The sequence below is a fragment of the Lathamus discolor genome, chromosome 6 (assembly GCF_037157495.1).
Source record: "Lathamus discolor isolate bLatDis1 chromosome 6, bLatDis1.hap1, whole genome shotgun sequence".
NCBI lineage: Eukaryota > Metazoa > Chordata > Aves > Psittaciformes > Psittacidae > Lathamus > Lathamus discolor.
In genome coordinates this window covers 83,485,902-83,498,484 of record NC_088889.1, presented here as the reverse complement: position 1 = coordinate 83,498,484, position 12,583 = coordinate 83,485,902, and positions in this window count along the sequence as shown.

Here is a 12,583-nt window from a genome sequence, read left to right as displayed (position 1 = left end):
ATTAGATTCAATAAGTACACAGAGACCATTTCACCTTACATTCTGCTCAAGAGATTTCTGCCTCCAGTCTCTTCATCATTCCTGTTAATTATGTGCAATGCATCACAGAGATGGGAACAGTTTGGGACTTCAGTTGACCTCTGGCTCCTCCCAAGCCACCACAGTGTTTCCTTCTGTAGTAAAGTGTTCTATTGAGAAAGACCTTTTTCCAGGATAGCAGCAATCACTTATGAAAGCAGCATGATATGTGATCACTTATGATCTTCAGCATGGTCAAATTTGAACTAAAAACTCTATTCATCCAGACTTCTTCAAAGTTCCTATATGCTCAAGCCAGAGAGTGTCTTCTCATGTGGGTTCATTTTCAGTAATGAAAAACTTTGTGGCCACAAGCAGACATTTATAACTTCTCATTCCCTGAAAGATTCTTTAAAATCTGTTGTTGCACACAGAAACCAGTGCTACCATTCCAAAAAAAAGGGAAAAAACATAGTACATTATGAAAACGTGTACAAAGATATTCACAAAACATATGAGCTCAAACCAGTGCCTCTGAGCTTGTAAAACTCAAGTGGGATTTACACCCCCCTGTGGCTTGTAAACGCTTTGAAAAGATTTCTTCTTCTAACCTTTTCCAGGTTCTGACTCAGACAAGTGATGTTTCTTAATTTTATTTAGCTGGTGTATTTCTAATCAGAAAAAAAGGCAGGTTTACACTTTATGCACTCTGTAATGCTTGCCTTCTTTTCACCTTAAATTTTCCCTGTCTGCCATTGACACATTTTGAACCTTGCACAGTATTTTCAGACATTTTCAATTTACCATAATGTTATTCATAACTACCACCCTTTTTGACAATTAATCTTTGCTGTGATGAATGCACACTTCCACTTTACAGATGTTGCTTTTTTCCCCATCAAACATGTTCTTCTTCAAAATTTAGTCTTTCATCTTAAAAGCCTTTGAGAAAATAACTTGAAATACGTAACACATAATCTCTTAGTCCTACCAGGAACATCACAGTGTACCACTTAGCAGAGGTTGCAGGTATTCCTCTACTTCAGGCATCTCTGAAATGAATTCTTTAAACAAAACATTCCTACTTGAGTTGAATTTGCTCAGCAGTTTTGTACTGAATAACACTGTCAAAATCAAAACTCTGATTGATGCTTTCAAAGGATTTGTTCAAGAGTTCAAAACCCAAATCAGAACAGTTAAGTTCAGACTCCGTATTTCATGTTAACTTTTTCATTTTGCCTTAAGGAGTGCTTGAGAGATCCGAAGTGATATTGTAAATGTTCTCCCCTAATTCCCAAACACAGCCACTCAGCAAGACATTCTTCCTGTCCTCTGTGATATTATTATATGTTTCTATTATTTATGTTTATTATATTTATTATTATATGTTTCTGTGACAAAAGGTAACCAAAGAATTACCTAAGCAGAACAGATCTCTTGGGAGAGCATCTAGTAAACAGAGCAAGGGATTTCCAGTTCCTCTCTAACTCAACAGCCCTCAGATGAGCAGCACAAACTCTAAGCAACCCCCCCCCACAAGCCTGCAGCAGGCAGCCCCCTTGCACCCACATTACAGCTCCTCCTTTTCCTAGGTTCATTTTCTCCCGGTTTGGCACAGATCAGAGCTGGGCAGGGTCTGCCACCATTGAAGCCAGTTTTTCAGAGTCCCAGCTGATACCACACAAGGGACAACAGCAGCACCATGGCTGCCATGGACTAGCCCTGCAAACGTTTTACAGCCTCATGAGAAGGTGGATTGGCCCTACCGTCTGCTAAGAATCCAGCTTAGGTGTGGAGATGGCTTCTTGGTTTGATCATCTGGCCCCAGATGACTACAGGATCGCATATGGTCCCTTTTGTGGGGTTTTCAAACTGATGCCTAAAGCACTGATGCCTCCAACTTTGAAGTTATTATCTCTGTTTCTCCTCTTTCAAGTTAACACAGAGCTTTTGGACATTTTAATGCGCAGTTGCTAAGCAGTGGCATGGCTAAGGAGCCAGTAATATCAGTGGTACCTTTAAAATGACACTTCTGGGTATGTAAGAGCTGCTTATGCTGCTCTTTCTGCTCAGACTAGAACTGAGTTTCACACTCCATCAAAAATGCAACCTGCTGGCTGGCTTCACTGGCATTCCTCATTGCTTTTCTTTTCCTATACTTGCAGACAGCTGAGTTATTTCTAGTTTATTACCAGTAAATAACTAGCAATTGCCTTCCAGATTGGAAAATCCCTTTGTGATCCAAAGCCACAAATGCTGCAGCATGGCCATAAAGATAGAGACTGGTTCAAGGCAAAATACACTGAAGTCAAGAGACAAGAGAGGAGGACGCATCATGAGCAATTGCTGCCCAAAAATACAGGTGCAACTTCCGCAGGGAACTTGTGGAAGTGCCCCTAAAATATTAGTGGTGTTGGATTTGGGAAAAGAAGGCAGAAAACAAAGGAAGAGATAAGGAAATCTCTTCAGTTCTCAACCAGGATTGCTACAGTCATCATCTCATGGTGAAGGAAAATGTGAACCTCGTAAGGTCAACCTGGTTTAAGGGAGCAGTGCAGAGCATTTTGGGGCATGAGGTAGCTCCAGAGAGAGGTAAAACCTGAGTGGGCCTTTAGCAGACAATATCTTTACAGGCTTTGCCTCCAGAAAATTAAATTCTTATCCAGAACTGTGTATTTCCTTCCTGTTAATAGTCCCTCTTAGAAACCCAAAGGGATGGTTAAAGCTCATTCTGCTACATTAATACAAATAGGGACTTTTATTTCCCATTGACTTATGTGCTAATACTTGGCTGTATTATCACCAAGTGTCAATGCATAGCCCAAAGGGTAGGGTTTGAGTCCAGCTTTAATTACTTTACTCTAATGAGGTAAACCACGTCCCACCTTTCCAAGGAAGTAATTTGCACTCTTCCTGCTTTTCAGCACTTGCACCACCTTCTTCATTTGCAATGGGGGTGGAAGTTGGCTTATTCAGGAATGCAGCAATATATAACCTGTATATACAGAAACAAGGAGGAAAAGCTCCTGAAAATGACACAATGGACCAGATGTAAACAAATAGTCAAATCAGAGACAAGACGAGCTGCTTTTCAGACATGTCACCTCATTAGTGTCCAGCTTTGGCAGTGAAGAGGGCAGCCAGCCGCTCTCTGATTCTTCAGCCTCTGTCCCTGAGGCACTCTGCATATTGAACATGACATGGCCATTCCCAGCACATGAAACACAAGCTGGGGCACAGCAAACTCTGCACCATGCAGAGAGGCTGGTGGAGGATGTTCATGGGGGCAGAGCACATCTAGCACCGAGGTGCAAGGCAGCAGGACTCCAGGGACAGCTTGGGTAAACGGGAGCTGCTGAATGCCAGTGCTCTACTGGCCTGGCAGGGACGCAGCTGGGATGGATGGAAGAAAGAAATGGGTCTACAACAGAGCAGGTGAAATCTAAAGTAACAAAAATGTGGACTTTGAAGTTCTTTCCACTTCTCAGAATGAAGGAATGAAACAGGGCAGTTTCCCATATTTGGGGATTCTTCATCAAGCTATTTTTATACTAGGATCCGGAGTACAGGGATACAGGTTCCCTCTTCTGAGTGCAATAACATGAAGGATCCCCAGGCTGGGCCTTCTCCCCATCACTTCCCCTTAACTTCAAAAGCTTACAAGAGTTTAAAACCAAAATAAATAAGAAACCCAGACCTTCAAAAAATATTTGAGCATCAGTTAATACAGTGCATTCAAGAGAGTTGGGGATGAAGTCTGCTAAAGCAGAAGTTTTCAGTTTTTGCAAAAGAACAGGCAAATAAAACAGGGGTCATTTTTCTTTAAAAGTGGTTTAGCTCCTGCTTTCATGCAATGGTAGTCCCTGCAGGTGCCAAGATGGAGCAGCTCCTGCCTTCAGGGGATCAAAGAGACTGTGGCTGCTTTATTAATAGGGATTTTTGTCTCCATATGAAGTAAAGGCCCATTTTCAAAAAGCATTCATGGGGGGCTTTGACAAAGTGATTCTGAAAAGCCCAGTTGTTCATATCCCATACAGACACCTAAATATCTTGTGAAATCTTGCTCTAAATAAAAGTCGAGCAGGACCTCCTCAGGCTCAGTATATTCTAAATAAGCCGTTCCTGGAGATTTGCATTTTCTTCAGGAAAATGTATTGCTGCTGCAAAAATTTATCTCATGTTTTAAAACCACCTCAGCTATAAAAAAGGATTATATTAAGCAAGGGAGAGTCATGAAATAAGAATGATCAAATACTTCCAAGCCTTATCATCAATAAAACTGTAAAGTTAGCCACACCAGTTCACTTCAGGGCATCTGCCCACATGTAATTGAATGATTGTTTTAATTTTTCATTGTTTAAAACCACTCAACCACTTATCAAAAGCCAGTGCTGCTCTTAGAACCGAGTATAAAAACTTCTCGCTCAGCTCCACTGAAAAGTTCATAATTTTTTAGGGATCCTGGACACTGTGAGAGCTGCAGAAATGCAACGGTCAGGCCAGACCCTGAGGTTTCCCAGGCGGAATTTCCTGAGTGGGATCAGATCCTGAGACGTGTCCTTGGGACCATTGCTTGCTTTTATCAGAAGAAACCAAGGTGCTATTTCCTCCCCCAGTCTTTCAATAGGCAGTTTTCCCCTCTGGCATTTTGTTCCTTTAAGGAATCTCAGAGGCTGAACTTTGCCTGACATAATGCAGATAAAGAACACGTGTCCTTCTCCAAAGAGATTGAGTATATGGATCATTTTCTCTTGGGTAAGATGTTTCTGGAAAGCCTGGGGTAACATCTACCAGTATTGGCACTGGAAACACCAATATTGGCACTGGAAACATACCAGTTACCTTGTTAATATAAATGATGCAACCAGTTGACACCTATGAGATTTGAAGTCCTCAGCTCAGCGCTGTACAAAAAGAAAAGTGACCATCACTGCCCCAAAGACCTTCTACTCTATAAAATCACAGCAAAAAAGAGAAGAAAAGCTTTTCTTACACACACAACCAGTACCATGAATGTCCCCATTTCCACTAGTTGGCCAGATTTAGCAAGGTGGATGCCATGAGGGTGGTGGCAGCAGAGCCACACAGTGCCATGGTCTCTTCCCTTCATACCAAAAAGTACTGGCTGTGCTGCAGGAAGAGGGGCACAGTCCGTCTCCCCACTCCAGTCCCCCCACTCTAAATACAACCTAGCTAAAGCCTGCAGAGGCTGACAGCCCATGGGCCAGCACATGAGAAGCAGCAAAAAGCATCAGTCAGAAGAGCCAGATTTCAAGTCAGTGTTCCTGGGTTTGACAAGGTAATTCAATATAACCTCAAAACTTCTTTAAAACCAAGGCCTGGATGTGTGTTTTAATGCCCTGCTGATTACAGCCAGGAAGGTGAGGTATCCAGCTGAGCTCACTTTGTCACAATACAAGAAAGCCAAAGGAAAGGAAGCCCATAATATCTGCATACATAGAATCATAGAATAGTTAAGGTTGGAAAGGGACCTTAAGATCATTTAGTTCCAACCCCCCTGCCATGGGCAGGAACACCTCACACTAAACCATGTTGCCCAAGGCTCTGTCCAGCCTGGCCTTGAACATTTGAATTTGATGGAGCATTTACCACTTCTTTGGAGAAGTGGGCCAGATTCTGAGAAGCACTTGATTTTTCTCCATTGGTACTAAGGCACAAACCACTGCAGCATATTCAAGGTCTAGGCTCTATTTTCCTGGGGCAGCTTTCTCTGCAGCACTCTTCCCTAAAAGAACAAAAGCTTGCCAGCCACATCTCCAGACTAAGAGTGTGCATATAATGAGTGTATATTATGTCAAATCAAAATGTCTGCACTTCCATATTTTTTAAATCATCCCCTATTGTTTTGTTTATCTTCTTTGTTTAATTTCCTTTGTTAAGAACAACTCAATTCTCTAATGTAAACATTTGGTCAGAGCAAAAACTAGAATGTTTGAGAAAAGTAATTCAGCTTCTTCAAAGCAAAGTCTCCTGTTTCCCTCACAAAGTATTTGCTGAATATCATCTGAATCCACAGAAAGCTTCAGATCTGCTGAAACTGCCACTGTTGGGTTTGGGGCTTTTTTAAAATAGTAAAACTTAGCATTCACTGAAAGGAACTTCCCATTATGAGGCTGGCTGTACTGTGAGATGGGTTCTAAAATGATGAGATGTCAAGCAACAAACATCAGACTCTTCAGTCCATGGACTGTGAGCCCTTCCTAGTCCCTCAGCTCATCTCTGCAAGCTCATCTTTGGTACTCTGCAGTACAGAAACTTATTTTTTCTTGTAAGTGAAACTGAGAATCTTATGTAATTGAATGACTCCAGCACCAAATACTGTGATACAATACCAATTTGGAAAAGACTGTAGATGTCTTACGGCTAAACCCCACCGTTTCCCTGAGTCTGGATTCAATGAGTAGAATTACTGTGAGTTTTCTCAGCACGGCAGATGGTGGAGTCTCTAGGGAACCAACTCCAGGTCCCCGATTTTCCTTCCTATCCATGCCCTGTAGTACATTTAATAGTCCCCTATTTTGCCACTGGCAAGGAAACTACCAAGAATATATGGAGAGGAAATGGATTCTCTCACACTACCTTCCCATGCATGAAATTCAACTTATACTCAACAAAGACATAAGCAGAACTGTAAGGGCCACGTTCTCATGCAGATGCTCACCACAGCCTTCCTTATACTGGGGACACTTGTCGGGGTCACCCACAACCAAAAATTAGATGCCTGCTCTTCCCCATCCCTGTGTGATACAAACATGCTGGAATCACAGACAATAACCCACCTGAGATGGTAGCAGGGGCTGAGAGGCCCCAAAGTTACACCAGCTGGATGGCAAAATTGAGGCAAGCTGCAAATTCATATAATTATTGAATCCCTAGGGCCCAGTGCAAGTCTAATTGTCGACATTAAGTCTTTGAGTGCAATTACCAGCTCTAATGGTTGCAGGGACGGATTCCAAAACATTGCTATTTAAAACTTTCAGATCTGGAGGGTCTGGGATAATGCTAAAGCCAAGAAGGTCATCTCTATTAAAGAAGAAAACAAAATTGTGATTACATCTGGGCCATACTTACTTGATACTTGAAATTAAGTGAATGTTATGCCAGGACACACAACCTTGAAAGGGAACAATCTGGATTTTTTTTTTTTTTTTTGCAAATACTGTTTGTGTTAGATATCCAGACATTGGTCATTAGATCTAGTTTTATTACAGCCATAAAAGGAGTGAGTCAACAGCTTAGTCACATCAGGCAGGATATGCTTCAAGCACTGCCTGAATGAAAGAATGGAGTTAAACACTGAGAAATACAAGGTAATTAAGAAAAGCGCTAATATTTTCTTCCCTAAAAAGCAAGAGGTAACATACAGGAAAGCCTTCGAGTAAGACTTCACGGCATACTGGAAGAGAGCAGAGTATGGATTTAAAGGAAATAAACTGGACATATCAGCACACATCAGGATGGCAGTTTGATGGCTTTCAAGAGTATCAGGAGTCTTTGCCTTGTAAAAGAAATGCAAAGAAAGATAGAGTCTGGTTCTTTCCCTACATCAGCACAAAATCTGGCACCTGTTGGCTCCATTTGTGCAGATTATCCAATTACTAAGGCAGACACTGCCAGTGTGAAAACTGGAGGATAAATAAGAGAAACAGGTCAGCAGGCTCTGGTAACTTCACCATGCCGTGTAAGTACAGAGCGACCTTTCAAGAGTGATCCTGAAAAGAGTCTGATGGATACCTTACAGCATTATTTATTTATTTTAAATTAAGCCAGTAGCTAAATACTGTGCCCACAGGAAGAGAAAAGAGACAGTGAGTGGGATGGGAAGAGAGCAAGGAAGGAAATCTTTGCAGATAAGTCAAAAAGATTGTGTCACTGCAGGATAGAAATAAGTCTCTCACAGACAGCACGGCAGATTTATGCCACTCTCGGCTTGACTCCAGGAGGCTGGAAAGTTGGAGTGAGCTTTTTAGAATGTCATTTTATTTCAGTGTGGGTACATGGTTAAGACTCAACACTGAAGGAGTTTAATGAAGCTACATTCTCAAGGGAAACATAAAATATATAGACAGTCACATATGCCCTCCTATCTGATGGCAAGAACTAGTATTTCCTATTGAAATGGAAAATGTGAATGGGGTTAGTGGTTTGTGAGTAATAGACTGAAGAGCACCTCTCACAGGAGGTGGGGTGGGAGCCAGGGGACTGCAGATCCACAACTCTTGGGGTCCTCTGAAGCTCCGGATGTTGCCAGTGTTACTGTAGGCAACTAAGAAGGTCTCTGCACATTTGGTTTATGCCATGTGCAAATAATGACATCAGCTTCTCCTTTGGGATCCACAGATGAAATGGATGATATATCTGTATGTGAGGAAGGATTAATATAGAATCACAGAATCATAGAATAGTTAGGGTTGGAAAGGACCTTAAGATCATCTAGTTCCAAGCCCCCCTGCCATGGGCAGGGACACCTCACACTAAACCATCCCACACAAGGCTCTGTCCAACCTGGTCTTGAACGCTGCCAGGGGCGGAGCATTCACAGCTTCCCTGGGCAACCCATTCCAGTGCCTCACCACCCTCACAGTAAAAAATTTCTTCCTTATAGCCAATCTAAACTTCCCCTGTTTAAGTTTTAACCCGTTACCCCTTGTCCTGTCACTACAGTCCCTAATGAAGAGTCCCTCCCCAGTGTCCCTATAGCCCCTCTTCAGATACTGGAAGGCTGCTATGAGGTCTCCATGCAGCCTTCTCTTCTCCAGGCTGAAAAGCCTCAACTTCCTCAGCCTGTCTTCATACGGGAGGTGCTCCAGTCCCCTGATCATCCTCATGGCCCTCCTCTGGACTTGTTCCAGCAGTTCCATGTCCTTTTTATGTTGAGGACACCAGAACTGCACACAATACTCCAGGTGAGGTCTCACAAGAGCAGAGCAGAGGGGCAGGATCACCTCCTTCGACCTGCTGGTCACGCTCCTTTTGATGCAGCCCAGGATACGGTTGGCTTTCTGGGCTGCGAACGCACACTGCTCATGCTCATTTTCTCATCGACCAACACCCCCAAGTCCTTCTCCACAGGGCTGCTCTGAATCACTTCTCTAAAGATATATGAGATATGAGGATATGAAGAGATATGAGGAAAAGTGAATATGCCACCAGAGGGCAGTGAATGAAATGGGTTGGCTTCTGTTTGTAAAAGACAAGTTACAAGGAAAAAACAACTAAGCCATCTAAATTCTACATGCGTGCTTACAGACACAGCTCATGGCCTGGTTCACTTGTTGTTTATATCAGTTTGGTGCTGGAATGGCTTGGTGAGAGTCAGCAGAGATGTGCTGATATAAAATCACTTTAATGAAGTGACCGGTCAGTGCCATAATGTTTGGGACTGAACACATATTAGGTGGTGAAATAATGATGTAGGGGAGAAACATTCACATAAATACATCTAAATACCTAAAAGGCCGAAAGCTTCCAGCAGAGGTAAAGCCTCCTCAGATACCTTCCATGTTATCTCAGTCATGTAGCCAGGGACCTATATGAAATAGTCTTAATTCTCACAGACCCTTGGCCAAACTCAGAGGACAACAGTCTCCCCCCAGGGCCAGAGGCATTCTCTTGCCCTGCCCTGCTGGGACAGACCACCACCAAGCTTGCCCTTGCAAGGGAGGTGTGGGCAAGGCTGGAGGACACACTGCCATCAACTCCAAGGGCTGTTCTGCATCTGGATTCTGTCTCAGTGGGACATGACTACAAACAATGCTCCACCTCTTCAGCCTTCCCTTGCTTTCAAAGCATCCTCCACCCAAGGGAATATCCTTCCTTTGAACTGGAAGATGATGGGGGCTGCTGCTGCAGCTCTGCTCTGTTACTCTGCTTTGTCCTCAGAGTGCAATTATCCAAAACACATAGTCATAAGACACTATTTACAATCCCTGCAGTTTTTTGGCATCCCAGTGTATTGGCTTACAGACAGATTTTGTAGTAGGATGCAGCAGATAGAGCACTCTAATTACAGATTTACATTAAGAGGAAGGTTTAAAAGCTAATAGGACATTATTAGAATAATGATCCCTAGGTGTTCTTCCAGCTGAACATCTGCCATTACTAATTAAAAACAAGTTAAAGTCAGCCTGTTTAAAGAGAAATCAGTATTTACAGAAACTAGAGACTACCCTAATGTTCAAAGTGCTGCCGACCTACAAGAACCTTCCCACGTGCTAGACAAAATCTAAAGCTCATTGGTTATAAACTGGTACCTGCGCAAAAAACGCCTTTGTAAAAGCGAGTCAGAAATTTGACTCATGCGCAGCTTGTTTGTCTCTCTCATTAGTCAGCTGCCCAGCACTTCCAAATGATTGCCACATTCAATGATACGTTACCCACTTTCTGAGATTGGGGTGTCATTTTTTCCAGAAGCAGGTCAGAAATTACATTTTGAGTGGCAGATGAAAACGATCTTCTTGCAGCCTCTGTCTCCCCTGTCTGCAACCTTGATTGCTATTGAAGAGTCATTTTGTGGAAGCACACAGAATCTGCATCAAACTAACTACATGGGAATGTAAGAGTAAATCCTGGAAGTGAAGACATACAGTTACAGACAGAAAACAATTAGGCAAAAAAATTACAATAGCAAATTGCCTTGAAATCCATTAGCTACCTCAAACTGAAAACCAATGCTTATTTCACTGATCATTGTACAACCATCACAAAACAGAACAAACTCCTGAAAATGAGGAAACACTTGAGTGTCTGAGCTGAGGAGTATTTTAAGATCTACCACCAGTATTGTGCAAAAGAAGTGAAGTTCAGAAATATGTAGGTTCATTCAAAGACTAAAAAGAGAGTATTCAACCCACAGCTGCAGGCAACTCACTGCTAGCACAGTACTCCATCAATGCTTATACACATCCACAGAAGCTTACACCTGCATCATCTGGGTCAGAGGCACTGGCCAGTACCAAGAGAGGAAAAGGAAAGGGATGAAGTCCTCCTGATAGCTTTCCTTCCCCTCTCACATAAACCTAATTCCACTGAAAAAAACACCAAGGCCAAGTCTGACTCAGGAATGCAATACTGCCATTGATCCGACAAAGCCTGTGCGTATTAACCAGCAGGAGCAGCAACACAGCTATGAACTTCAGGCCTCATACTGGAAATGTTGACCACTGACAGCTTCCACTATCTCCAGGTGAAAAGCCAGTGGCCCCTTTGGAAAATACTGTTCTGTTCATGACATATCTGGAAGAAGAGCCCTGTAGTCTGGTAAGTGCTCTAGTGTTCCCAGGCCAACAGCAGTGCAAGAGAAGAGTCAATGGCAGAAGAGTCTCTGCTTTTATAGCAGTGCCCAAGTTGGACTTCAGGGGCCAATAGCAAGCACTTGTGTGACCTTGCATTTGTGATTTCCATAGACTGTATTATTAGAGGCTTCAGTTTGGTGTATGTTTTTGCAGTGTGGGAGCAATAAAGAGCAAAGGCAAGAAACAAAGAGCCTCCGGGTGCTGACATAAAATTAAATCCTGACTTCTCTTTCAAGTTCAAGGTAGGAAAATCACAGCCGTATGTCTTTGTCAGAAGTGTGCCCAAGCACTAATACCATCAAGGACAGAAACTTTGCCATGCAGTCTTACCACGCTCTCTGTATCATGGAGAGCCTATGTGGTCTTAGGTGTAAAATAATCTACTAACCCTCTTTAAAACATGCTGGCAAGCAGGATTAGGCCCCCTGTAAGTAACTTTAGATTACCGCTGCCGGATCCACAGGGAGACCAAAGCTTTCTTCAGGGCAATATCTGATTAGAGGAGAAACAGTTGTCGGCCTCTAGGAAACTGCAAATCATTTTTTGTTCAAACCCACAGGGATTTTTGCAAGGCCTGCTGAGCCAATTTAAACAGGGGAAAAAAATCTGAGAACCCTGCAATAATATTCTCTGCAGTTTTCTAAAAGCCAAATCCTGCCCATCCCACTCAGTGAAGCAATCTTACTGAAGTTAATGAAACTGGTCCCCGCCTAGAAAGCAGCCTTATTGCAGCTCAGCCTCTGCTGCTCGCTTGTCTCAGCTGAGTTGAACCACATCAGTTAGTTTGCAGTTACATCCCTCTCCCTGCTAATACTGACAAGTTCAATTTTCGGTTTCTTTTTTTTTTTTTTTTGCTTTCTTGAATGATGTGTTCCAACATCTTTTCCTCCTGCCACAGACAAAGCTAGGTGAGCTGTGGAATAAACATAAGGATATCAGAGTGCTGCACCTGTCTGTAAAATGACATGAATTTAATCAAAACCATTTTTAGTCTTGGGGCTCAGATACATCACTGGTCCTGCTGCTCTTCCCCCAGGCAACTGCTTGTTGTGCCTTTAGTGTAGGCTCGGACATACGCTCAACATCACCAGCAAGCAACTAAGCAGAGATGTAGAGGGACTACGTTATTTGATTTCCGATTATGTACAGCTATCTTCTTTTTTGTGCTCTCACTGGCCTTACGAATTACAGGAAAACTGCAGCTAACCTGAGCCAGATCCTGCTTATGCCTTGCTTTTGCCAAGGTAAGT